Source organism: Canis lupus, unplaced genomic scaffold, assembly GCF_011100685.1.
Source record: "Canis lupus familiaris isolate Mischka breed German Shepherd unplaced genomic scaffold, alternate assembly UU_Cfam_GSD_1.0 chrUn_S1865H2062, whole genome shotgun sequence".
NCBI classification, from domain to species: Eukaryota; Metazoa; Chordata; class Mammalia; order Carnivora; family Canidae; genus Canis; species Canis lupus.
In genome coordinates this window covers 55,452-61,261 of record NW_023330726.1, presented here as the reverse complement: position 1 = coordinate 61,261, position 5,810 = coordinate 55,452, and the positions used below count along the sequence as shown (strand labels likewise).

The 5,810-nt window shown below is 41.8% G+C and overlaps 1 long non-coding RNA gene across 1 annotated transcript; it reads right to left on the bottom strand.

Moving 5' to 3' along the window:
- Positions 1 to 4,718: 4,718 nt before the first annotated feature.
- LOC119878726 lies at positions 4,719 to 5,700 on the bottom strand. The gene is made up of 3 exons (XR_005387096.1): positions 5,452 to 5,700; positions 5,294 to 5,364; positions 4,719 to 5,093 (listed from the first exon to the last, which is right to left on the bottom strand). It is a non-coding gene; the product is annotated as an uncharacterized LOC119878726 (long non-coding RNA).
- Positions 5,701 to 5,810: the final 110 nt, after the last annotated feature.

Genomic DNA, 5,810 nt, shown 5'->3' with positions numbered 1-5,810 from the left:
TGTATTATCCTCTCATTTAAAGGTAACCTAAGGTTTTGGGGGTGCCTGGGTGGCTCAGTCAGTGAAGTGTCTCCCTTCAGCTCAGGTCATGATCCCAGGGTCCTGGGATCCAGCCCCACTTTGAGCTCCCTGCTCAGCGGGGAGCTTGCTTCTCCCTCTCCCTCTCCCTCTGCCCCTCTTCCCTGGTATACTCTCTCTCTCTCTCTGGTAACAAAATATTTCAATAAATAAATGTCAGTGAAGTATCTTTTTTTTCGTTTTATTTTTTCATTTTATTTATTTATTTTTTAATGATAAATTTATTTTTTATTGGTGTTCAATTTGCCAACATACAGAATAACACCCAGTGCTCATCCCGTCAAGTGCCCCCCTCAGTGCCCGTCACCCAGTCACCCCCCCCCCGCCCTCCTCCCCTTCTACCACCCCTAGTTCGTTTCCCAGAGCTAGGAGTCTTTATGTTCTGTCCCCCTTTCTGATATTTCCCACACATTTCTTCTCCCTTCCCCTCTATTCCCTTTCACTATTTATATTCCCTGAAATGATGAGACCATATAATGTTTGTCCTTCTCCGATTGACTAACTTCACTCAGCATAAGACCCTCCAGTTCCATCCACGTCAAAGCAGATGGTGGGTATTTGTCGTTTCTAATGGCTGAGGAATATCCCATTGTATACATAGACCACATCTTCTTTATCCATTCATCTTTCGATGGACACCGAGGCTCCTTCCACAGTTTGGCTATTGTGGACATTGTTGCTAGAAACATCGGGGTGCAGGCGTCCCGGCGTTTCATTGCATCCGTAAATTTGGGGAAAATCCCCGACAGTCAGTGAAGTTTCTAATCAACCCAAATTACTGTTAGCAAAGTTGCAAAGACAACTGCATGTGCACATTGGTATGCTTTTTCTCTGGGAATGTTTAGGTTTGGGATACTTTCATGTTTTCAGAAAGAGTTATGTTTCCATCTAAACCAAAAAGCAAGGAACAATGATGCTTTCATAAAATTTTAACATTGCAATACAAGCATTTCTGAAAAAGGAGAAAAAGGAAAGGAGACAAGCAAGACCCCGAAACCTTATAGGGTATCACGTCTTGTCGTCTGGGCCGAACGGTTTACAGTAAACCAGAACCAAGTAGCAGAGCTGCCAGTACTTCTATTGCACAGGGGTCTAGGTAATACCTGGTATGGACAAAAATGGGGGGGGGGGGCAAGATTTTACTTATCAATAAGATCAAAGATACTATGACAAGGAAGATGATGAATCACAAATCCCAAGTGTCCGGTAAAAAGGAGATAGAGCCAGCATCCACGAAAAGAGCTCGGGGATCTGAAACAGGCCTAGGGAAAACCCATTCACCTGAACAAAAGCCCTGACCAATCCTGGGCTCGCCCTGGGGCCTAAAGACTCCCTATGTCAACCACCACACACTCTCTGAGTTTTACAACCTGACTCGATGCCTCCCAAATTGCTTCACTAAGGAAATACTAAGGTTTTTATCGAGGTATTCATTAATTAACAACTTGAAAGAAACAGGTACATTTCCCATGTTATGAAATTATTTAGGTCTTAGACGCTCTGACACGTGGATCCAATTTAAAATCTTCTAGTGGAAAAAGGGGTTGGGGCATAAAAGCCCCCCTGAGACGCTGTCAGGGCAGAGAACTTTGCTGGCCCCTGGACACCACAAACTCGGATTCCCAGTGAGCCTTTTCCCCTCCTGCTATTTACAGTCACTCAGAGCCCAGCTGACCTCCACACAGGGAACTAGGAATGCCATCTCCTTCTATGAGAATATGCACCTGACTCCCACGCGAGAAAAACTTAGCAGGGCTGTTTCAGCGGTGGTCATTGTGCAGAGGCTCATTTTCTCGATTCCTATGAGCAAACTCAGTCATGAAGGTACTTTGGCTTACTATATTACAAACAGAATTACTCCTTGAAAATAAGAAAGACTTTAGAATGAACTTGCAAATTAATCGGAGTCTATTATTTTGGAATGTGAATTGAATGTGTTATGTTTAGTTCTTTATTTAAGTGTACAAGACTTCAGAAATACAGGAGTGTTCTTAGTACCTTTTAAGTAAGTTCATACAAATTTAGGGACAAAAAAAACCCAAAAACATGTTCTTCCGCGAGCCGTCATTTCAGGTATTCTTGAAGTCAAACATATACATTTGAAATGATCTGACTTTGTGCTTAATGACAGTCATGCAGACAAAATTTACCGGTTCATCAAACTATAGTGCAAGTATATGAATTTATTTGTAATAAATTATCATTTTTGCATATATCAGTCAAAGCACAAGGCCTAAACACTTGCAACCAAAATGAATTATTAATTTAATTGTCACAAAACATGAGAGACACCTAAGTCTGGGAAATGAACAAGGGGTAGTGGAAGGGGAGGTGGGTGGGGGGTTGGGGTGACTGGGTGACGGGCACTGAGGGGGGCACTTGGTGGGATGAGCACTGGGTGTTATGCTATATGTTGGCAAATTGAACTCCAAGAAAAAAATTTAATTGTCACAGCCTATTTGGCGAAGTTCTATTACTATTTGCTATAATATGCAATGCATAAGGGGGAGAATCAAATTGAAAACCTAAAAAAGTAAGCCGATTATTTTGTCCTGGAGAAATTAAAATACAGCAAGCTGACAAAATCAGAGCCAAGGCATTCATGTTTTAAATAGGTAAAAACAAAACAAACAAACAAACAAACAAAAACAATGTTTACCTTAACTTAAAGAACAGTTGTGCCCAAAGGGAAGGTTCAACCTGCTGATAAAGAGTTCTTTTGTTTCCAGAAACCATGAAAAGGCCTCAATTCCCTCTCCAAGGTAGGAAGGAGGGTGGAATGGGAGCTCTTTGGCACTGGCTTTGCTACTTGACTGTGACTCTCCCCAGCTAAGCAGGTCTACTGGGAGAGGACACTGCTGTGGGGCTCCGGGCCTTCTGACTTGGTATTTTTGTGCAGAGAGAGGGAGCACCCCAGAAACAGGTGTCCTAAACCAGAAGGCTTCTGAAACACAGAGGTCTTTGGAATAACAATTCAATGGAAGATGCTCAGTTGAGAGGAACTCAACAGCCTGGACTACATGGGGGTCAGGACCCAGAAGACGGTGTATTTTCCCTCTTGAGGTTCCTTTCTTGATTTAGAAGCAAAACCGGATTAATGCCAGGGAAAAGGCTTAGCACCTCTCAAAGGGTAGAAAGACATGCCATGTTTCTCTTGCCTCAGTGTGGCCTCCCTCTACGTGTCAAGGGAGGAAATGAGCGGACACCAGCAAGTGTCCCTGGAGGATACGGAAAAGGTCATGGGAACCAAACAGTACATGTGGGCTCTTCCCCCTCCTGTCATAATACACAAGAGGTGTCTACTGTATTTAAGTCCTTGGAGGATAAAAATATGTATCAGGTAATGAATTTTTCATTGTACGAAATGATGTGAAAACTTATTTAACGTTTTTAAATTCCTAAATAAAAAGCAAAATGATACATTTGAGTTCAAAACATATACTAGTTACACAGGAGGGGAAGGATTTTCTTTTCAGTAATCATCTGATCTGTTTTCATTCAAAATTTATTTGGGGAACAAAATATACGAAGTACCTATATGTGAAGATTCTCAAGGGGAGATAATTAGTACAAGAAAGGACAATGGGATTAGAGTCAGAAAAGTAACAATTCTAATATTGAGTAATAAAAACAACAACACTGAGTAAGTTACTACACATTCCTCAATCTCAGTCCTTTGATCTAAAAACCTGGAATAATGCTGCGCTGCTAATAACAACTCAGAGTGATTACTGAGATCATGCATGTGGAAGCAACAAAAACACGGCATTACAAATGTTTTGCTTCCACTTCCTTATAGACTCATGAAACAAAACTTTGACAAGTTCCAAATTAGAATTTAAGTGATGAAGAATTTGTAGAATTTGAAGAATAATGCGTTCAGGATATGTTAAATACACAGAGTTTGGCTCAAATTAAATATAATGCTGCAAAGAGAAGTACCAGACATCAAAATACAAGGAGTAGGCATACATTACGCTCAGTACTTTGACAAATAGTCACGTCCAAACTAACGTGCTAAAGAAAATACTAGGCCTGCAATAGAAGAGTCAAGCTAAACTGCTTGTAAACACAGAAAATATTGGTAAGAGCATTTTACATTTTTTAAAAAGGCAGTGGAACATTTGTAAATAAGGAAGAGGTCCTTGGAGGTCCTAAGCTGCAGACTTGTACAACAAACTGCATCATTACTGACAACTTAAAAAAGTACTAAAAACCTAAATTTCCAGGAGTGTCTACAGAGTTTCAGATGCCATCCCAGCGGATCCGGGGGTAAATATCCTCTGTCTTTGAAAGAAAGAGAGAGGGATTTTCACTAGCTCTGGGTTGTACATTTTGCAGATTCAAAAAGTTTAGAAGTAGCCATACTCACCTGAGAGCTGACACTGCTCTATCTCTGCTCAGCTAATGGAATTCAGTCCATGTGGTGAAGCTGCTTATGATACGGTAGCAGGAGAGGAAAGAAAAAAGCCTGGCAGTTGAGGACATAATCACTGTGGTGTTATTTCTCATGACACGGCAACCATAGTATTATTTGGGGGAAGACACAAGATGTATTCTTTTTTAGTGTCAGCAATGTTTAATTCTACACTGAGAATCTGAAAATACTGTTTAAAAACTCAAAATAAGAATACAGGAAGAAATAGACGAAGTTTACTTTTTCATCATTATTTTAACTCAAACACATGCGCAGAGGTCAATCCCCTCCGAATAAACTTTTCTACTGTTTCAACTTTATTTCACAATTTCACAAATTCAAAGTCCTTCAAATTGTTGCAAATATTTTTAGATCAGAATTTTCAGAATTCAAAGGACATTAAATGTTTGTGGCAGAGTGGTATGAAATGTCCTATTCAAGGACGGAGCACCACAAACGCAAAACATGATGAACCGGGCAGCTCCGGGGGCTCAGTGGTTTAGCGCCACCTGCAGCCCAGGGCCTGATCCTGGAGACCCGGGATGGAGTCCCGCGTGCTTTTCCCTCTGCCTGGGTCTCCGCCTCTCTCTCTCTGGGTCTATCATGAATAAATGAATAAAAAAAAAAAACATGATGATCTGATTTGATAAACATTCTAGATGTCACATCATTAAACGAGGCCTAAAATGCAAATATAATTGTTTTTGTTACATTTTTAAAATGAGCGAAAATTCTGTGACTATCATAAATAAATAAAATTAAAAAAAAAAAGCTATTTAAAAAATGAGCGAAAATTACCTTTCTTTTGGGGTGCCAACTGCATGATTGCCTAGTACAGGTGTAAGTGCTGATTCATTACAAAGGCAACGCTAAAGAAAGAAATAAGCAGTCATAGAACTAAAACATGACTCTCTGCTAAAAACCTGTGCATGAAGTATTTAAAAACAGGCATTTACATGTGGCTTTGACACGAAAATGCACATTGCAGGGGTGCTCCTGGTGAACAAGAAGCTTGTCTATAGATCCAAGGCCCTGTCACACCTAAAAAAGAATGTAGTAGTGACAGCAGTCGCTTCAGCCCGCTCAAGGCCGGACTTCCCTACAGTCCTCTAGTTTCCTGTAATCAAAAAAACCCCACAGCCCAGGGGAGGAGCGGCGGTTAAAGCCCAAAGTGGCCAAGCAGCAGCGCGCGCCCCAGGCTCCCCGGGCCCCGCCGCCCGCCCAGGCCAGGCCCCCGCGGCGGCGCCTCCGGGCTCCAACGGCCTCAACGGAAGGCGGCGCGGGGGGCAGAGGCGCATCAGTCTGGGGGGGACCC